This window comes from Brachyhypopomus gauderio, chromosome 1 (genome assembly GCF_052324685.1).
Source record: "Brachyhypopomus gauderio isolate BG-103 chromosome 1, BGAUD_0.2, whole genome shotgun sequence".
In the NCBI taxonomy this organism is placed as follows: Eukaryota; Metazoa; Chordata; class Actinopteri; order Gymnotiformes; family Hypopomidae; genus Brachyhypopomus; species Brachyhypopomus gauderio.
In genome coordinates, this window is record NC_135211.1 from 13,613,168 (window position 1) to 13,636,056 (window position 22,889).

At 46.0% G+C, this 22,889-nt stretch overlaps 1 long non-coding RNA gene across 1 annotated transcript; it reads right to left on the reverse strand.

The window, feature by feature from the left end:
• Positions 1–1,835: 1,835 nt before the first annotated feature.
• On the reverse strand, positions 1,836–16,289 carry LOC143526758 (uncharacterized). Its single transcript, XR_013133947.1, has 3 exons — positions 16,196–16,289; positions 15,784–15,895; positions 1,836–2,132 (listed from the first exon to the last, which is right to left on the reverse strand). It is a non-coding gene; the product is annotated as an uncharacterized LOC143526758 (long non-coding RNA).
• Between the last annotated feature and the right edge of the window lie 6,600 nt (positions 16,290–22,889).

The window sequence follows — 22,889 nt, forward strand, 5'->3', positions numbered from 1 at the left end:
ATCATTTTTTTCTTTTCATTTATTTGCAAAGTCTGCATCACAAATTGAGATTTGGATGTTAATAAGTAACTTTTCTTTATTTTTTTAAGAAAACAATAACCATGTTTGGGTGGATCACAAACTTTCAAGCAGCACTGTATATGAGGATTACGGTAACATTTAAAAGAAAAGTGACAAGTGTTTTCTTCACTATTGCAAATCATAGGTAGCAGTCCTGGCAAATAGTAGCAATTTTAGTCAACAGTTCAGTAGACTGATACATTTATGTAAACACTGTAGTGCAGGAAGCGAAAAGACCATGCACACGAGCACTGGATTATGAGCTGAGGAGCCTGAGGGCCTGTGGGTAAAAACTGTTCTTAAGCCTTTTGGTGCATGCAGCCGTGCTCCTGTGTCATGTGCCAGATGGTGACAAGGAGAACAACCTGCATGCTGGATCACTGTGGACCTTGACGGCGCTGTGTGGAAAAGACACTAAATGGCCAGTCTGTTGCCAGTAATGTGCTGTCACCTCCACCACTTTCTGCAGTGTTGTGTTACTGTGGACAGAAGTTCCCATACCAAACCATGACACAACCCCTCACTAAGCTCTCGATGACACACTCATGCCAAATGTTCCTAGTCTCCTCATTAAATGGAGCCGCTGATGAGCTGTCTTGACCGTGGCGTTTGTCCACAGTCATCTCTTCAGTTCGTGTCCTAGCACCAGCTGGTTGGTGACGTCACCTCCTCTCTCTCCCGGCTATATCATCATCATTGTTGTCATGTCATCATGATGAGGCCCAGGACGGTCATTTCATCAGCACATTTAATGACGATATTAAAACTGTGTTTGGCAGCGTCAGTTGTACGTGAACAAGGAGAATAGGAAGGGACTGACCACTCAACCCTGATGTATGTGCCCCTAATGAGAATCAGTGTTGAGAATGTATAGCTGCCGATTCTCACCACCTGGGGCCTACTGGTCAGGAAGTGGGATAGCCAGCTGCAGGTAGAGATATCCACTCTGAGATCAGTGAGCTTAGAGAAGTGTTTAGAAGGAGTACTGGTATTGAATGCCAAGCCAAGTAATCAATGTAGAACGTTCATAAATATGCGCTCCATCTCTCCTGGTGCGTAAGTGCAGTGTGTGTCACCAAGGCAATAGCAGCATCCACGGACCTGTTTAGCTCATATGCAAACTGAAAAGGGACTGAGGTTTCAAAAGGAGGAGGTGTGGGATCTGACCTGATCTGATCACTTCAACCACTTCATGATGACCTGATGTCATTGTGACGGGTTTAATAGTGGTTTATACTTCTGGGTGATGTCAGACAGAAACAATGATGGATAACTTGAAGAGGTGGGTTCCCTGGAGTGGCTGGAGCGTTGGAGGGGTTGACACCTTTTGTCTCTTGTCTGCTGTTTCTAGGGTCAACCTGCCCACTTATGGATGCACAGTGGTATGTTATTTGCATCACAGTGAACATAAAAGGATGTTCAGGTCATGTGGATGATGCGTAGAGCCAAACAGTATACCGTTTCCCCCCTTTCTAGACAACAGTGTAGTTCATTCCACATGCATCCACCTGATCGGTCATCTTAGTGTACTGGCCCTATCCATGTTTGGTGGTGAGATCTTAATGTCTCTAATTCTTCTGATGCAAAACACGTCATCATGCTAAGAAGTCAGACATGCTCTGCTCTAGTAACAAAACCGAAATTTATTTCTTGTCCAGAGTGTTGTGGAGAGGTTCAGCTCCACAGAGTCTTGGATAAAAATATTTTAAAAGCTTTATTGAATCTCTGCATGGATTAAGCAAAGGGCGATGAGAAAGAGAGAAAAAGAAAATGATACTTCAAACACCATATAATCTAAGAGCATCAAGAAATAATGAAGGTAGCAAAGGCCAGGGAATAGAGGAAAAATGTAAAGTGCTTATGATTATGATGCATTGCCACCTTCTTCCAACAGGTAAATATCCATGACCTCATGTGGGCCCACACACATACAAAAATGTTTACATGTTGTTAACAACAACAACAACAAAAAAACGTATGAAGTCAGTGTTTAGAAAAGTTCCCTGTAGCTGAGATGGAAGCTGGAGGTGGTAGTCCTCATGGTGGAGCAGAGAGTCTGGCACTGGGATTGGCTGTTGAGAAATGTATACTGATTGGTCTCAAAAGTGTAAGCAGCACAAATAGGCATAAGACAACAGTAAACGTTTGATGGTTGTTCAAAAGCTGTAGTTCACAACATATTTAATACTCTTTCTATAAAACTACCAATAATGCTGTTATTATTCATAGTAGTAGTAGTAGTTTTAGTAGTAGATGAATTTAACAATGACAATAAACAAAATAAAAAAGCAAAATAGAAGCAATCAGAGAGCTTAAAACAATCTTTATTAACTAAATATTTTATTATATCTTATATAGTGTATTATATTCTCAGATGAAGACTGAACTCGCTATGGTCTGCCTTTAAAATCAGTAGGCTACTTTACTGATAAATGCATATGGCTCATTGTCTAGGAAGCCACTAAACTGTGACTCGAGAACATTTTGAATTTTGTATCCAAAATTAAAGATTAAAGGTATCTAAAGGCTTAAGCTAATCAACTGGCCTTATTCTTCCAACAACTCTTAACTGTTTTCATCGGATGAATTGCGCGTTTGTAGACTTGGAAGTGCGTTTGTCGCCCTCTTGTGGCTGATAATAAACTACACTGATCTTGTCGTATCCATCGTGCTGTGCTTACCCCAGCTGGCTCTGGGCACTGATCCCAGTCTATTTAAAACAGGAGGAGGGGGTGAATGTAATCAGGGCTCATCTTTGTTTTGTATCAGATTATGAGAGCCCCTTCCTCCCTTCTATGTGGGTGGACGGTTCTTTTACTGGTTTGTTTGCCAGCGAAACAGCACAATATTTAGAAGCCTAGACAATCCCGTATCTACTGCTTCACACTTTTTATCTAAGAAATACACGCATTCATCCTTAATGTTGCTTAATGTTTATGTTTAAGGGAAACTGATTAGTTTATATTTTAAAATCTGACGAAACCTCGCGTGATAATTCATAACACGATGTCTAGTCACGGATAAGATTCTTTTTCAATTCATTGTGCTAATGCTTTTACAGATGGCAGAAGATGGCATTATCATGCCCGCAAAGAACATTAAGACAGGCACATGATGCGTCTGCATGTTTTACGCCGCGATTGATGTAAGGTGCTAAATATGACTTAAGAAGGCGGGGGGTTTGGATCACAGGAGACCTCTGTTCCTTTGGGTCGGTTACGTTGCCTTGTCAGTGTGTGTATGTCAAGTACAGAGGCCGTTTCCCGTTGATTCTGCTCCATTCCCTTCCCATTGTAATGCCTTTAATTAAAGTGATTTTATTCACAGGCACACAGCTGGCACCAGCGACTTTCCATTAGGCGTCCAAGTGGCCGCCTCGCTGGTGGGAGAACCCGCACTGGGGCTGCTTTCTGGGAAGCACAATACTACTTTCGTCTCCCCTCTGAGTTTGTTGTGTGTTTTGAATTTATTAATCATTGATTTTAATGTGCGCCTCTTGACGGCAGCAGCTACCCGTGCATTAATTAATTCCTGCGATCCTCTTTAACAAAATGGCATTTAGAAACAATACAGGGGTCGGCCAGGGTTGTCTCTGACCTATGAAGAGAAGCTCTGAATGTGAAATGTCAAAATTTGCTTTTATTTGCTCATCACTGCTCCTCTTCTTCACAGGTTTTTATAAGCTCCTTTTATATTCGATGGCATTGATATGAAAAGGCCTATTTTCGCAGCCATTGTAATAGCAGTAAATACAGTTCTTTTGTAATTGAGCTGCACTTTGCGAGGTCGCAAATCACAATCATTTCCCTAAAAATAAAAGAAAACACGTTTGGGTAAATATAACGCACTTTGCATGCAGGTGCAGACGACTGTCGAACAGTCAATCCGGAAGCAAATTGTTGGTGTTAAGTTTCAAAGAAAGGTGCTTTGCCACAATAGGTAGGCTGTGTTTATCCTTTCATGTTGTGAAAGAAGTATGGTTAAAAAAAGTGCCTTCAGTGAATTGCTTGGATTAAAAAGAATGATTAGATCTCATAGTTTGCATATGGCAGCAGAATTTGAATTAGGGAAGGATTTGAATGTATTCATAGGAGTATATATTTTATTTATTAAAAAAAAAAAAAACCTAAAATACCTTAATCTATTCAGTCCATTCAAATGAGTAACTGGTCTGTGTGGCTGAAAAGATAAAAGCCGGGTTCGTAATCCGTATCGACACAGAGGGATGCGTAAAGACAGAGTCCTAAAACCCTTCCGTACCCCACCCCTGTGAACGGGCCTGATCCCCACCGAGGGGAAGAGTCTTAAGGCTAAAGATTTCCTGACAGATTGCTTTCACTGCATCGATTAGCACGTGTTGGTGAGCGAACTTTCTTCCGTGTGTGCGCAGGAGCAATGAAACAAGAGGGGGGGTTTGCAGAGCTTCGGAGCGAGCTTCGGAGCGCGAAACTGCGGAGACGCACAAACGTGTCCAGCTGGAGGTTCACGTGCAGTGTGCACGTCGTCCGTCACCCCTCGTGTAGCTCGCGCAGCTACCACGACACTGGAGCGCGCAGGTATTAGCAGACTGACTGACCCCCGCGGATCCCATCCGGATACTCATTATGACAGCGGGGCGTATCTAGTTAGTAAACCGCTCTGCATGAAACGTAGAAAAAAAAGACTCTTTTACAAAACTTTTCAGGGGGTCAACAATTATACGAGAGTAAATATCTCTCTCATTCACAGTAGCCCTGGCAACTGTTTTGATCGTGTTTTTTCCCCCCAGCGGTTTCCTTCTTTGTTCAGTATATTTAAAGACCCCCCCCCTCCCTTGCGGCACTACTAGCAAACACTACTAGCCACAAAGGCTAAACAATACTGTCCTTTCTTTATTCCCTCCATCTCTAAAGAGAAATGAACAGACAGAGAGAGAGAGAGAGAGAGAGAGAGGGCGAGCGAGATGCATCGATTAGGCGCGATCGTTGAGCGGCCCCTGCACCCTGCCTCTCATTGTTTTTTTATCTTGTCTCTCAAGCAGGGCGAACCCTTGTTGCCATGACACCCCCTCACACTGGCAGTGGTACCCTAGCCGTGGCGTAATGATCTCTTGGCTGATGGCCTACTTGTCAGCATCACTCGCCCTGAGGAGAAGCAGGGAGGGTTTTCACATCCTGTACCACGAGTCGTGGCGCTTCCGCCGGCCTGTCCACGCACTGCTTTCCACAGAGGGACGCCCCCCCCCCCCCCCCCCAGCCCCCCCTTCATTATATGAATCAAGCTTTGCGTATACCGTCGTTTTCTCCCAGCAGTGAAGACTCGTGTGATGAAACACGGTCTTGGCTTAAATGGGGAAGAAAGCAATTTGCATTCATTTAGTGAGTTTTTATTTTATTTTATTTTATTTAGCCATTAGACTCGAAAACCGTCACTTTTACGGGCAGTTTCAGAGCTGGAAGAGGGATTACTGCTCATATAAATAGCTGCCACTGATTTGGCGAAAAAAGAGACTTCTCTGTCATTATGGAGACAGAAAATCCTAATTTAGAAATCTGAACAAAAACGCTGAGCGTTCGATTCAATTCCATAATCCTCCATATTGCATGAAATCATGGATGTCGAGCCACAATACACAGTTTAAGTCAGTGCCATGATGGAGACAAAGGTAACGCCTGGAGCTACACGGTGACGCACGGAGCAAGGAAAACGTCTCCAACGACACTGTTTCATTTGATCTTATTCACTTTCTCCTTTCTTTAGAAGGACCGCCTCCGTAGCCTTTTATTGCAATATATGTACCTGTCTCATTTGGATGTATGCGGTTAAAGTGTTTAATATCGTAACACAGAGCCCTGGCAAGGCCCCTGTTAATTAGTTTAATATATTTCCCACTCTGGCTTTCTTTCTGTCCTCGCTGAAGCAAGCGTGCCTAATCGTACATGACTTTGAGGAGATGATGCACGCCACAGCCTCGGCACGTTCTATTTGAATATGGACAGAGGCGGTTAGCCGGTGCTATTGATCCTCAAATAGAGGCCGAGCTGTCCGTTTTGAAGCGCCGGGGTCCGGTCGATCACGTCTGACCTATTGTTCGCGAGGTAAAAGGAGAAAACAAATAAAATGGAAAGGATCGGATCATAATTGGGTTGCTGTAGCGGTTGCTATTCTCAGTTGCTTGAAAGGCTCGTCATGTTCAATGACCCGTACCTCAAGAGGGATACTTCTGCTATACTTTATTCAAAGCTTCAGTTAGTCTAAATTGGACGCAACTTAATATGCTGGAAAAGGCAAACCGCTTTTAAAATGTTTAGTTACAATCTAATGCAGTCTATGTATTGTTCTTGATGGAACAATCTTAACATTGCTGGTGTTTAAAGTAAAGGAAATATGTCAAATGTGTAAAAGCAAACTACCAAAGAAAAACAGTCGGTGTCCAGACATTATTTAAAAGCCACCTGGCATTTGTTGCTTTTATGATAATTGTGATAATCTAGAGCCTAAATGTATTTATTTATTTGTTTGTTGGTTGGTTGGGACACCAGTGGGTATTTTTGTACACCTCGGTGCAATTCAGTAGATCATGCCACCTGATTTCATAACTGCTGTCTTTCTTTATGCATGCATTTTAAATGTATCCAAGCATGCATCTTTGGATTGTATTCTTTCGACTACAGTGTGATGCGCTGTAAATATTAATGTTCTGAAATATGTCTGCCAGCAGCTTCAGGTACGAATCGTTTAAAGTTGGGTGGAAATTTCCATTCATGAAGGTTCTCTCCTTAAGTGTGAATGCATTCCTCTCTCGACTCGGACACCCTGGACCTTTTGCAAAGACACAAAAGGCTTAATTTGAAAGTATCAGGAAAGAAGCCTCCCCTTCCCTCTTCCTTTCTGAGTCATGGCTTTATGTGCTTCATGTAACACTAGACATTGGAGCTTTGCCTCTGCGTTAATGCTGCTGTCCTTGACCACGCTCTGTATGGTGCTTTATTACATCTTACTGTGTTATTTATGATATTATATTTATCACTAAAATAGTCAAGGTGCTGTTTTGATCACCTACCTTTAATAACTCCATTTAATACTCTTTAATACTTAATACTTTCTTAAACTTTTCTTTCTCTGCGATTTGAGAACGAAACAAAGATGTTGTGGTTGACCTTTCTGACCCTCCCAGGCTGCCGTGCTTTGAAAGGCAGGGGTGGTGAGAAAGGCCTGAGAATCGGGCAATATGGAAGAGTACCTTCCATTAGTATTTGTACTGGCTTTATGATGGATATCTCGCATTTAGCGCTCGCAGCACATAAAGCACTTACATCCACTTCTCACCCCAGACATGGACAAAGTAAACCTCACTTTTTATCTGCTTTTCTCCCAGTGCATTCTTCCCGCCTTTAAAAGAAGAGTTTCACTATTTTATCCTCCTCTAATGTGATAGAGGGAGCCAACCACTTCCTGCATATCATAAGGTATTGAAAGGTACAATTGAATTAGGCTAAAGAGCTCTAAAGAACAAAGAGTGCTCCCATCCTCTCTTTTTGCTGTAAATTGACACTGAAATGGTTCGTCTCGCGCCCTCTCCAACGGATAACTTGCATATTAACTGGCTCACGGCAAATTGTGTCGAAATGGGACAGAATGCAGTAAATGAGATATCTATTGTCTCGGATCGCATTTCCTCTCATCAGCGAGCTTTATTTCCTTACTCCCAGTTGATGGGAGTTTATGACGTCTGCTAATGACACGACCTTGACTCCTGTACCCCCCCCCCCCCCCCCCCCCCCGCTTCATCCAACACCACCGCCCATCCACCAACAAATGTTGCTTTGTTCCACTGAGCTACAACGTAGTAACCACTAAACGAAGCGTGTAATCTATGCTACGAATAGTGCTACTTCTGACACCTGTGCGCTAGTTTGTTTGGGAGTACCAGGGGCTGCGGCCGCTCTTACCACATCTTTGTTTCCCCGAGAGAACGAATCGAGGTCTTTCTCATCAGAATGAAACTGTCGGGAATATCTCACACTCCCAAAAAAGAAAAGCTTTGAATATACATATGATTAATATTTAATTCCATACTTTATTCCCCTTTGAAAGTTATTATGCAGGATTAATATTTCATTTGGGTACAAGCCTTACATGACAAGCACGCTAAGACAAAGGATAGTAATGGCACATAGTTTGACAAGTCTGTGTAGGATCACACTCAGAGCTGGGACTATAGATCAGTAGCCTCTACTTGTCATAAATAAGACATGACAACATGCGCCTCTATTTTTGGCGATCTCTCCTGAACGCATCCTCTCTCCGACGGCTTAAGCATTAGCAGCACAATGTGTTTACTGGCCTTACACATATTTGGCTCTGGTTCGGGAAGAGTTCATTGCGGAGGCTTGAAGGAGATAATGGTTCATCTACGACCTGTGCTCAGTTCTCTGATCAGTGCTGGTATAGTGCACCAAATGCAACAGCATGGGTCGCCACCATTTGATGCGCTGTTAAGTGACAATGTATTCTCAGTCGTTCTGAGCCGAAGCCTGATGTCCGTGTTCTGAATGATGCTTTTCCCATGTCTCCCTGTCCGTGTCCCTGTCCATGACCCCGTCTGTCTCCATGCCCATCTGTCTGTCCGTCTCCACGCCCGTCTGCTTGTCCATCTCACGCACGCACGGTGACTCCCTCTCTCTCGCTGTCGTTTGCTGATGTGCCGCGGAGAGACACAATTACCCACTTCATTTGAGTCCCCGTGATAATGGTCGGCCCGGCCCTCTCGGGGAAATAGGTGGCCGTAATTGTGAACAGTGTAATGAGCAGGGGATCACATGCACGCCGGGGCGACACCATTAGAACCGACCTGTTCCTGACCTCCACCCAGACAACAAGTGACACCCTCCGCCCTCATCCGCCTTCACTCATCCCAGAACTATTTCGGCTTCTGGACGATTAGCGCGATGCCAAAGCTCCATTTGCTTTTGTCGTGGTCACGCTGGTCCTCTCCGATTCCCTTCATGTCCCCCCCTTGATGTTGCATCCTGCTAAATGCTCCTTAAAGTGCATCTTCATGCCATTAATACCACTTTATTGGCCATAGGGTTTTACCTTGGAAAACTCTCATTTATAAATATATACACACATACATACATATGCTTTTATATAGAGATTTGAGGTAACTCCTTCCTACAAGTTCAGAAGCACTTTTACGTCCTGTTTTTCTGGAAACTTTTTGTTTATTTATTATTACAATTTTGAATATATGTCTTTCTGTCCTTGTTTCTCTCTCTCACACACTATGTTTTGGTAATCTATGTAATTAATAATGATTTATGATATGGTGGACTTCTGTATTTCACAATTCTCAGGAACATCAGTGAATTCTGGTCTGTGAAAGTACAGAGAATAGACGTCACTGCAGTGAGGACATCGCCATAGGAATCTGGTGGGTTAAGTTTAGAATGGGGCCTCTATGGGCTTGTGCCGATTTGCAAAAATCTAAATGTTCAAGCAGTACATTGCGTAAACATCTGAAGTATCTAGACACCATCAGACATGCTATGCCACAGAACTTACAACAAGTGAAAGGCAACCATTGCCAAGAATGATGTGTAAACCTTTGCCGTAGGTAGCTTTAACATAGAGGATCCAACATCTCTCATGTTTCCATGATGAGCTGTGTAGGTTGTGAGCAGGAGAGCTGGACACAGATAACAAGATGTGGAAGGAATTCCACCGGGCCTCCCATCCAATCAGTGCCACAGGGTCTCCTTCTCCCAGCCTGTCCCTGGCTCCAGCCCCACACCGAGGTGTTTATGTGCGTGCGTGCGTTAGGTGAGAGCAGGCTGTTGGAGTCTCTCTCTCTCTCTGCCCCTCTCCCTCCCTTCCCCCTGCAGCTCTGACACCCGTGCACCTGCGCGCCGACAGGTGAGCGCGGCTTTCGGAGACGCGCCCCAATTATCCGCCGTGACACCGTGTCAGTGAGTGATCGGCCCGCGGAGCGGCGCGCGGCAGCGGGAGGCCCCGCCGACCTGAGGCGCTATTAATCTGAGAGGCGAGCAGATGAGAAGCCCCTCTCCTCGCGTGTTTGATGAGGCGCTTATCACGGAGCCCCGCTGCTGCTGAGCAGGGAGGCGTTGGGCTCTCTTTTTAAAAATGCTTTGTATTAATTAACCCCCCCCCCCCCCCCAACACCCGCCACCCCCCTCGTCGTCATGCCTCCCCCGCTCTTATTGTTCCCACCGCAAGGGTGGGACGGTACCTGTCCACTCCAACGTTGTGTTTCCCCAGCCGAGGTTGTACCATTACGGGGGGTGGGGTGGACTTCGTTTTGGCCTTTAGATTCTCAAGAACTTGTAATCCAGTGTTGGTCCCAGCTACTCCGGGTTTTGCCCCGCTCACCGTTGATGGCATCTCCCGGAGGGAGTATGTACGGAGTGTGTTTTCATGCCCCCAGTCGATATAGGGGCGTATTAGCGTCAACAGGCAGGCCTGCTGCGTGTCGTTTCGCTTAAAACATCAGCACGGCATCATGGTGCTCCACGTGCCAACGGCGAGCTGCAATTTGGAGAAATGTCCTTTAGAAGGAAACAAGATGTGGCCTTAGCATCTGGCGGCCGGCTCAGGGCCTTTTTATTTTTAATGAGAGGTCCATATCTGATTACAAGGAGACTGCGATCTGGCAGGCCCATGGTGTCATGAATAAAAATGTACTAAGAAACAGGAATTAATATGTGACCTTTGGATGATAACATTTAATTTTGACTGTTTGAAGGGAAGCTTAAAGGTGATTTGGACTGGCCTATAAGGGCTAAAGTAGATTCTAGCAAGAAAATTGGTTTCAAAGAAAAAGGTGGTGGAGATCCACCACTAACATAATGCCGTATAAGATACCATTTCAAGTTGTCTGTCCATCCTGTTTTCATTAGCATACGTGTGTTCCATGGCGACATGCCTGGGGCCGTGGAGAATATTGCTGACAGACCGCTAAAGGGTTGAATTCATGCAAATTGGTTGAGAAAACGGAAGCAAAACTATCAGAGGATCCAGAGGACAGCTAGGCAAACGAGTCCAGGAGAGGGTGAGTTGGAGGTGGGTGGAGTAGCTCTGGAAATGGGGGAGAGAGAGAGAGAGGGAGCGGGAAGAAAGGAATAGGGGAGAGGGCGGTCGGAGGAGGAGGAACGGGAGAGACAGAGATGGAGGGAGTTTGGGAGGGAGACATCTGCTGTCCAGCTGAGCCTGCTCGCATTAACCCGCTCAAGAACACACTCTCATTGTCACACACTCCCACGGGTCCCGGATACCCAGTGTCCTGGGGAAGGGCCGAGTGTATTTCTGTCAGACACGCCAACAGGATGGAGGAGAACACACACGCGCACGCCCTCGTGCACGCAATGCACTTTTAAAACGTACTTTATCACTTTCCTCTTTCATCGGCGCAAAGTGGCTCGCTGACATATCGCAGAAGCCACAGTCTCCTTCCAGCGCTCTCCAGCAGATGGTGCTGTTGTCACTACTTGGTTGAAGCACCTGTGGGAAAGGGCTTCTGAAATGCCAACACAGTCTACCGAGGAGGGTAAGGGATTACTCCTAAAATCACACACAAATGCCGTTAGCTGAGTAAAGACAGCTTATTGTTCCTCCAAAGTTTACATGTCAAGGTCATTAGTGAGTCAAGCTCATAGATTTTAGCTTGATGCCATTTTACACCAAGCCGCTCCTCACAATTCCCCAAACATATGTGTGTGTGATCGAGGGTGTGCGACATCATCTAAATAAATCATGCTAAATCATTGTATTCTCAACAGGCTGTCATCGCATGCCAGCCAGTCTTCTCTTTTCCACGGGCTCGGCCATGTTTATACGCACAGCCTTTAAAACAATACTGTCTTAACCTTCAAAGCAATTAAACCCATCCATTGATCGGGGCTAAAAATACAGTATAACCTCTATTAGAGCACACACACACACACACACACACACACACACACACACACACACACACACACACACACACACACACACACACACACACACGGTGAGCGAGCGATTCTGTGGATTTAAATGCAGTTGGGCACATTATCGGGCTGTGCTCAGTCGAGCACACACATTCCTTAACCTCAGCCTTCTCTCTGACCCCTCCCTGCTTTTAACAACTGCCGACATAGTTTTGCCCTGTTCTCTGATCATGCTTGGATGAAATCTGTCAAACAGCTCCCTGAGTTATTAGGCTGTCTACAGCTGACCTTTCCGCAATCAAAGATATATGACTTAAGGGCTCGGATTTGCCATGGCAACGGGTCCAATTTGCCGCCGTGAGAAAAGGTCTAATTGTTGCAGAAATTTAATGATCTAGCGCGACATCAGGGGCTGTGAGATTTTATGAACTGTTTACGCTATAATTTTCTTTTGTTAATGCATTCCCGGCTTAACCCTCTCCCTCCCAGGCGCCCGGAGCAAAGGGTGGGGGCGATGTGTGTGTGTGTTTGTGTGTATGTGAATATGCTTGTGTGGTGGGAGGGGGCTATAGACGCTGACTGTGTGTGTGTGTGTATGTGTGTGTTTGTGTGTGTGTACATGCGCATGGTTTTATAGTAGTTTCAACCTGTTTGAGGCCATTGTGTAATGTGCATGTACAGGCTAATGTCTCTCTCTCTCTCTCTCTCTCTCTCTCTCTCTCTGTGTGTGTGTGTGTGTCTGTGAGTGCATAGTTCTGTCTTTAGAAAAATGCCTCTCTGATGTACACATCAGTAATCCATTCTACAAGGTCAAAGACATCTGAGATTAAAATATCTAATCAGTTAATTTGTTTTATCCAGAGAAACTGGTGTGTGATTGGACTGAGAGAGCAAGAGAGAACGCCAGAGAAAGACAGTTGGTAGAGATGTTCAGATTTGCTAATATTTTGACCGTTCCTTTGCTGGAAAATATGAACACGCTATAGGAGGTTCGTCAACATAGAATGCTGATGAATGTCTGACAGATGTCTCCTCCTCCCTCTCTCTCCCTCCCTCTCTCTGTCTCTCTCCCTCTCTCCCTCTTATTCTTTCCTATGGCATATCCATACAAGACTGATTTTATTAGTTGCTGAAATAGACTTATATTTTATATCTCATTAAATATTCAAAATAAATTCAGCATATTTGAGATGTTCATACATATTCAGTCTCGGTAACAAGGATCAGAATATTTTGATTGAGCCTGTGCAGCCAAGACATTTTGAATTTTCTTTTTGTGTGCAGATAATTCCATCCGGAGGAATGAGCAGAATCACAATAGATTTCATTGTTTTCCTTTTACGTCTTCCATCTTCCATCATATATAAAAAGCCCACGTGTGCACTTACACATCTTAACTTCACGACTTCCCCATATGACACATTTTGCAGGCTGGCTCGGTTGCAGCTGGTACGGGTTATACATAGACATACCTTGGATTGCTGCAGAAAATGTACTCTTGGCCTCTTAATATCTTTGCAATGAGTGTCATACATCAATGTGAAATGTTGCTTTTACTAGAGACAACAGCAACACTGTTAGATATTTATTAGTTATGGAACATAATGGTCTCAAGCGCACAAAGCACTACAAAGAGAGGCAGATTTTGCTCTTTCCCCCCTGTGTAGGAATATTAAATTGCTAGTGTGTGTGTGTATGTGTGTTAAATGAGTGTGCGTGAATGTGACCCCCATTAGGTCCAGTAAAGAAGAGCAGTCCAACACAGTTTGTTTTGCTGGAAGTGGCGGGATGTGGCAGCTAGGCCTTGATTTATTAGCGCTCTGTGCCAAATGACCATGATGAAGTGCATTTCCATTTTAAAAGACTTCAGTGCTCAATCTGGAAAAGTTAAGAGGGGAGGCAAGAGCATCAGAGTGGTGGAAGGAGAGAGGGGTGCCACGCTGCCGCTGGGTGTCCAGAGCGAGGGGTGGGGGGGTGGGGTTAGGGCTGCTGGTGATGGCTGTGTGTTTGTGAGAAGGGTTGTCATGTTTAATATTTAATCTGGCATGCATTTACTGTCCTCACATAATAAGAAAGTCCAGAGATTTAAGATGAAGACGCGTCTCGTGGCAGCCGGGCGCTCGAGTGAGGGTTTAACGACGAGAAGATGTGTGCTGCTCGTGAGTGGGTCCGCCACGCACGAAGAAGGCATGGCGGGCGGCTTGTGTGCTTTTGTGTGCTATTAAGTTCAGACACAGTCAGAGAGGCTCATGCAGCTATAATGTTTACACCGGACTAAATTAAATTGCTCTGATGCTTTGAATGTTACACGCCTTTAGCCCGTTTTGCTCAGCCATTTCTGCCTTTGCCACAATGTACGTTATGTGTAGTGAAGAGGATTTTGATATAGAAATTTGAATGGCGAGGTTACGGTTAGGTCCTGCAACTGAAACTAAACTGGAGGGGTCATTTGAATGATGTGGCAATCAAACACACACACACACACACACACACACACACACACACACACACACACACACACACACACACACACACACACACACACACACACACACACACACACACACTATGCTTTTTGGATTCTTTTGGAAATATGCTAGAACATTGTTGAGCTGTGAGCATGTTGCTTTCTTTAATAACACATTTGTGGCCTTGATAGTAACCGTAGCCCACTGGCTCACACTTGCTCACACTGGCTTGTCATTGTGCAATTTGCAAGGTGAGATTCCATGTGTGTGCGTATGTCCATGCATATGTGTGAGAGAGACATATAATGTGTGCTGTGTGTGTGTGTGTGTGTGTCTTTTCCCATGAACTGCAATGATGAAGTGATTGTTAAATGAAAATACACCTGTCTTTAGGACAAATACGAGGCACTAATTACTTGTCTAACCTAAATCTCCCGCCGCCAGATGTTGCTAAAATACAGAGAGACAAAGACAAATTGCACAACACTCTTTTAGCCAGTGTACAAATATAGATGTTTACATCATCTTTTCCTTGACCCCCTTGGAAAGGCGTTCAATGTGAGCACTAAGGCAAGCTTAGGACTTGCTGTAATACTATAGATACTGGCCTGGCACATAAATGGCTGGGATGAGAGGGATAATGCCACTGCTCCTCTCCCCCTTCAGAGTGTGCTTTTCTATTTCAGCTATGTGTTCTTCAGCCCTTTGGCCCTCCCATATCAATCCTCCTCTCCTCCCCTCCTCTCCGGCAGAACGGTAAAGAAATGCTTCATGACTCTCACAGAGCACCAAAGAATTTCGAGGCCTGCCTTGGGTTCACAGAAGCCCTTGAAAAACTTGCAGGTGTCGGTTACAGTAAGCCAAGAAGGGCCCGATTCAGGAGTATCCTCCTCCTTCCTCCCTATGTGCACCTCCAGTACCTGATAGAGTGATCAGCCCCCCCACACACACACACACACACACACACTTGCCCTCACACTCTTTTACTCACTTTCTTCCGAACGTCATATTTCTGTCCATATTTGAATTCTGCGCGAGGGGGTGAAATTGTGTAGGCACCACAAACAGCCAGCCTCACTGTTACTTTAAAGGACAGGATAATGAGGGGGAATATCTATTTGCTCAGCGCAACGTGTGTGTTCTCGCTGACGTTAAGAGACTTGAACGCGTGTGTGGCAGACTGCACACGCGCGCACGCACACACACACACACGCACGCACGCTCCTGCAGACAGGAGGGGTGGAGGGTGGTCCTGTAGTGGTGAAGTGGGTTAGAATATATGAGAGAATGAGAGGAGCTCTTACCCTTATTCCAGAGGTCTGACTTACTTGTAATGGCAGCAGATTTGTGTATTCAGGCAGTGCATCCCGTAGTCCTAGTATGCATGTATGTTGAGGTGAGGTATAAATGCTTCCAGCAATGATATAGTTCAGTCTGGCTCTTAAAACAGAATTGTACGGTATGAGTGTCATCTCATCCAAATGTTCTTCCCAGCAGTAATCACCTGTTAATGCTCTAGGAGGCTCTTGAACTCTTTTTGGAAAACTGTCTCCACAACATTTCAGATGTGCGATGTAGTAGGATGTATCTGGTTAAATAACAGATAACCAACTTCACTCAAAAAATCTTTCGTGGGACCTTTTTTTTTTAGCTTTTCTCTCTTTTTAGATCGTTAAAATCAAGAGGTACTTTGAGGGGAATGGCGGTTCTTAAGATGGCAGCTCCTTTAAGCAGTCTCACCGCATTTTCTTGTCGTGGACACGCCGTCACCTCCTCGCCGGTCCATCTCGGACCCTGTCAGAGCGCCGCCTCAAAATGGCGGCAGCAGATGGACCTCCGGTGACCGTGGCCGGCCGTTTCCCTCATTGCTCTGCCCCCCCTCCCTCCGTGTAATAGCAGCCATGAGTGTTCAGGCTAATTATTTGTGCAAATGTTCTAATTAGTTATCAGGTGCCCCCTCCGTCAGCCTCCCCAGCATCCTTTGTATTCAAAATAGGCGCCGGCGCATGGGAATTTTACAAGCCATCAGCAAATATTTACCACTTCCATCTCATTATGTTTGGAGTGTCCGCATGCGCTAAAAAGCTGACCGTGAATATCTTAAGGCTCCGCGAGCACGCTTTAAACTTTGCCTTGACCTTTTCGGGCTGGCTGACCATGCCGGCGGAGCACCGGGGTCCCCTCCCCCGCGGCCCAACTCTGTGTGTGTACACGCGTCCCGCCGCTGAGCTCTGGTGCGCGCACGTTCATGCGCGCGCACGTGTGCACCAACGTCGCGATCGTGCCATTAGAAAGCAGTTCCTTCCCCTCTAACTCTACCTCCATTTGATTTTCATGTTACCGACAAATGATATATATCAGCTTTAGTGTGACCAGAGGAAAATGCTGACCATTTTTATTTCACTGGCTCAGTGATTAGCAAGTCAGGAGTTTGTCAATACAATAGAAATGAATGATTGGGACAAACCTGAATTGGGGCTATAATCTTTTTTTTTTTTGCAATGCTTTGATATTGCTGGTATGCATTTTTGCTTAAAAGGAAAGTGATTAATCAATAATTAATTTGAAGCCACGTCGTCGGTGGAGGTGAAACGGTGGAAATCTTTTTCATAAATCTGTGCTTTATTACGACCACCACGGAGCTGTGCGACTAGAGCCCGTAGCTCATGCCGAGTGTGGTGTTTTGGGGGGCAGGGACAACACGGGGCAGCTTCTCCGCACTTCGGGGACATGAGAGGCCTCTGCTTACCTGCTCCCTGGGGCCGAGTGCTGTCCAGACAGCTGCCCGGTTAAAGCATCTTGGCCTGTGCAAATGTTTCTATGTATGTATTGATGATTTGACATAGGAGTACGTGTGTACGGGCACACACACACACACACACACACTCACACCCACACACACACACACACACACACACACACACACTTTCTCTCTCTCTTAGGCTGTGCCGTTCAGAGGTCAGGGCTCACTCGTCTTTGAATGTTGTATGTTTGTAAGTATATAGATATGATTTACCACAGAATGGAGGGTGTGTGGGCTGCTTTGGAATTATTCACACTAGATCAAGATTCGGAGATTAGACCGAAGCTTTGCCATCATGCTCTCTGAGTCTCTTGATGGGGTGATGTTTCATCAGTTATTAGAGTCCCAGTATTACTCAGAATCACAAGGAACAGGAATAGGCCTTCGTGTGCACCCTTGGGCTAGAACCCTTTCCCTGAAACACCCGTGTGTGCCTGCAGCCGCTGACCTGTAGTCCGAGGACTGAAACAAAAGGCTGAAACACGAGCCATAAATACCCACCGACATCACCTCCGACGTCCAGGGGCCCCGTGTGTTGTGTCTGAGTGCACAGAGTTCGGAGACAATGCGTTGAAGGAGCCCCCGCTTTGATGCGTGTGCCAGCTTCCGTCTTAGCGCCTCTATTTATCCCGGCCCTTCCTCTAGCATTGTTCACCTGGACCTCCAAAGACTGGGGCTTAACCACATCGCTAAGGCCGTCACTGTTCTGCTGGTGATTTCTGGGTTTCTGCTTGTTGTTTTTTGCTTGTTGTTGTTTTTTCTATAGCGTCCTTTCACCCGGAAATGTCAGGAGTTGTTATTTTAAACTGCCGAACAGCGTTTTAAGGGACGGACACGACTGTGAAGACACAACATCCTCTTCCTCGCTTAAAGAGAAAAGGTGGTGACCAGAGGCTGTCTGGTTGCAGCCACTCCAGCAGCTGTTTTGTGTGTGTGTGTGTGTGTGTGTGTGTGTGTGTGTGTGTGTGTGTGTGTGTGTGTGTGTGTGTGAGCATAAAGTAGTGGTGGGGGTTCTACAGCAGGTTGAAAGCCTCCATGTCCAGGAGGAGGAGATGGAGGAAAGGCAGGAAGATTTTGAGGGAGGGAGGAAGAAGAGGAGGAGGAGAAGAAAGCAGCTGTGGCCAGGCCATCTGCTTGCCTCTCAGAAGAAGGTGAGGTCTGTCCAGCCACATCTCCCTGGCCGCACTTCAGAGAGCGGCCTCTGGACGCAGCTCTCGCCGCACCCGGCCTGCCACACTAGAGAGGCGGGAAAAAAGAAAGAAAGGGGGAAAAGTGTGTGTGTGTCTGTGTGTGTGTGTGTGTGTGTGTGTGTGTGTGTGTGTGTGTGTGTGTGTGTGTGTGTGTGTGTGTGTGTGTGTGTGAGTAAAGGAAGAGTTACACACCTCACTGCCAGCCCACCTCGCATATAAGTACTACAAGTCCCACGGTCTCAGAATGGGCCAGTCTGGGAGGGAGCATGACTTTCTCACCTAGGTGGATTTGCATGCATTTGTAGCGTGCAGGACGACTTTTTTTCCGGACGCTAGGGCTAAAGATGGAGGCTAAAGATGGAGGCTAATAATGGGGCGAGAGCAAGCGGCTGTGGGGGCCTGAGCCGGAGCCAGCGTGTGTGGCAGGGTTTTAATGATGCATCTGCTCATGTCAAATGATTCTGGACACATGGCAAAGCCTGGCCTGCTGGAGGCTTTGATGTCATCTCTCTCTCTCTCTCTTTCTCTCTCACATACACACACACACACACACACACACACACACACACACACACACACACACACACACATAGACACACACACACTCGTACACCAATGCACAGACATGCAAACACATGCACACACACACTCATGCTTTCTTACATGCTCAGAGGCACATTTGTGTTTTTTGTATCTCTCTCTCTCTCTCTCTCTCTCTCACTCTCTTTCACACACACACACACACACACACACACACACACACACACACACACACATACACACACTGATGCACTCTCAGCCATGTGCGGGCACGGGTTCACTTGGGTCCCCTCTGGTGCTGTGGTGGCTGGTTTTAATGTCCCTGCCTAATGATCTGGCAGCCCTCGAAAGGTAAATGATAATTTGCTTTAAGTGGAGCCTTTGGGCGGAAAAGCCTTGTATGTCTTCACTTCTTTTCAAAAAAGCAAAAAAAAAAATTTTAACCCAAAAAAACCCCCCCAAAAAACAACTGCGTTCTTGACAAGCCAGTGACAGATTTCATTTCAAATATGAATTCTGAGCAGAAAGCCCGTGCTGTCAGCTCTTATTTCAGCCTGCGTGTCCCAGCGATGAATTCTGAGAGATCTCTCATAAAGGGATTTGGTGACTGAAACTGGTTCAGATGGGATGGACTGCAGAATGCCACAGTAGGAGCAAACACTGATCTCAGACCAGCTTGGCTTGTGAACTCTCTTCCTGCAGAGGATGCATAAATCACAGTACAGTGGAGTCTTTGTGCAAGATGTCTGGAGGATTTTAAGTGACTCATTACTTAGACTCGCTCAGAATGTCTCGTCTTTATCTTTATTTTGTTCCAACAAGCAAATTTGTCCCCAGTTTGTTTTTTCTCAGAGACGTGCTGAATTATTTACCTGTAGATTGCCGTGTGTGTAAACCAAGTCACCTCTGACATTGGCCAGCGTAGGTTTAGTGTGGTGATGGGTTGCTTCAGATCAAGGGAACATTTTGAAACGTGACTTTAGCATCCTGGCTCTCAGCTTGGGAACGAGAATATATACACACTATATGTGCATGTATGTTTCCTGAACTCTGCCCGTTAAAATTAACTGTAACCACCACAAGAGTGTGTGTCACAGAGCAAAACTGCAAACTGAAACCTGACTGCATGTTTCTTCATTTACTTCTTTATTTGTCGGTCTACTTATACATATTTATTAAGGAATAAGAGAAGTGCGAGCTACATTAAACTTTAGACTTGTGATGAAACTCAGTGCAGGTTTACCACCCTCAGTGCTATGCCTTTGAAAAGGATCTTAATCCCAGCAAGGAACTCTCCTGTGCTCTGCAGTAGTGTTAGACCTGCAGGTCTCTGAAGACGTTACGTTTAAAGTTGTGGTTTTGCTGTCAGGGGTAGGCATCTCCACCGCTGTGTGGTGGCTGAGCGAGTAGGTGATGGTGGGACAAGGTGTGTGAGGAGCAACCAGGAGCCATGTCCCCTGGGGCCCATAATTGGTCAAGATGTTCGGGATGTTCAGGACCCTGCTTTCATCCTGTTGCTAATGGGAGTCTGAGGCCTGTGGCGGCAACCTGCTATGACTGATGCCATCTTTTTCTCAATCTCTCTCCCTCTGTCTCTCTCTGCCTCTTTATCTCACGTTCTCTGCCTCTTCTCCTCAGTCTTTTCTTTCTTACCTACAAAAGGCAGGCAGATGTTCTGTTATATGTCGTTTCTGTTCCCCCCGAAGGGAGAGCAGGGTTGGGTGCTGGTGGAAATACGGCTCACAGAGTGCTTGAAAAAAGTGGGACGGCTTCTCTCTCCGGGCGTTTCCCCTCACCGTAGCTCCGCCCCACTTCTATCACTTTCCCCTGCTCACATGGACAAACAGTGGGGCATTAAAGATCGCTTATCCCCTCCCTGGGCGAGGGCGTGGCAGACACGGGACTTCAAAGGAAAAGATCTCCTCTCTCCTCTTTTTAATTTCTCTTAAAGTCAAAGCTTAAAGGGTAATACAGCTTTTTAGGGTTCTACGTGTAAAGTGAGAAGGTAAATGTGATTGTGAACCATTAGGTATTAACATTATAGAGCACTGCCGTGGGAGGGAGGGTGGTTGGGGGAAGGGTTGATCATGGAGTGATAGAAAGCCAGGCGCCCCTGGGGCTATGCCTTAGGAATGGTCTAAAACGCTTAAGAGGCCTTTTCCTCTTAGAGTAATGGAATGAAAAAGACATCCACATCGTTATGTGTGTTTGCCTCTTCATCCATGACCTGCCTGGAATGTAGCACAGGCCCTGGGTTTTCAGCCTGGCCTCTTTGGGCCAGTGGGGCGAGGGGCGGGCCCTAAGTGCTGTTCACGATATGGCGTGAATCTCTGGGTGAGAGTGAGCTATGCAGTCATAGGCTGCCACTTCCGCCACTCAACCGAGCCCCGCACTCTTGCCAAAGGCCTGTTCAATTCACCAGCTCCTCTCAACGGCTGCCTGGCTGTCCATGGAAACCGCTTGCCTCCTGCTGCTGTGAAAACTATGACCGGGCCTTTAAATTGCTTCCCCTATTTAAACGTCAGTGATAATGTGGAGAGGAAGACACCAGAACTTTTGGTAGCGACCTGTAAAGGGAACGGCTGCCGTGCTCAGCCACCCTTCTTCAAGACCTCCACTAACTTGGGTAGAGAAGTCTGCCCCATCGACGCACACTGTTCCTTCCTTCGCAGACCGGCGTGGACTCCTCAACTTGGCTATCAACTCCTCGCTCTTGGTCCGGTCTTGGTTTGCTCCAGAACGCACCCCTTCAGTTCACTCCGAGAAGAAGCAGACGTTCCCCTCGCTTTGCTTCCACTCTGGCTGGCGGTGCACGCGGCTTCTCCGTGCGTGCGTGTGCGCGCCGGTACCTTCTATCAGGAAAACAAGGACCCCAAGGTCACCCAGACCACTCCTTGATCTCGATCCAACTGAATTCCGCCTACACGCCTTTCTACCCCTCACTGGTCCACGTTCGCCAGGTGTGGGCTGCCTGACCTTCACTGTTGGTGGAGATAATATATTTACCAGCTCCTCTTGATAACTCCTGTCTTGTCTCTCTTTCCATATCTCTTACTTTCCCACAACAAAGCTGCATTATTCCCAAACCACACTTCTCTCCACTGCTGGATTACACTGTGGGTGGATAAGCCAAAACTGGAGTCAGCTAATAGCTTTGAGTAACACACACCCGCTCTGTGTGCGTTGGCGTGTATGTGTGTATGTCTGTGCGTGGTTGTGTGTGCACACGTGTGCATGGGTTAGAGTGTGTGTTTGTTTGTAACTCAGGTTTAGCAGATGCCAGTCATGTGTTTTTGATGGGATGCTGGTGTTAAGAGAGTGTATGCGCAGTGTGGTGAAAATTGATGATTAATTTGATGCAGCATGAGACTTTTGGCCAAAAGAGCTTTTGGCACCATTTCAACCCCTCTGAGATGAAACTGTCGACAATGCTGCATCTCTTGATTGCGAGGGAGCTTGCGATGTTGGTGTTTCAGTTTTATGTCGGAGCCGATGTTCAGCTGGATTAATAAAGGTTAAATAAATGAGGAGGGTGAGATTAAAATGTCCCAGCTTCTGAGTTGTGTGCGCTTGTAGCTTTGCTGGGTCGTTCTCAGCCACCTATCATCTCTGATTAAAGTGCTATTAAAGTGCAGTTACGTTAGTAATAAAACACTAGAGAAGGTATACTTGTGAACGGATATTTACATTGAATGTCACCGTATGGATTGTTTCAAAAAATAGATTTGACCTGATTTTTTTTGTCTAAATTTCACCCAAGCAACCTATGCACTGTTAACTCCACCCTAGTCGTGTAGAATTATGCGTCGAACTCACCTGTGTGCTGTGATTGGCAGTCTTTAGCTGCTGGGCTCCCCCTGTAGTGTGATAATGTGGCTGGCAAATGTGTGATGAGGGGTGT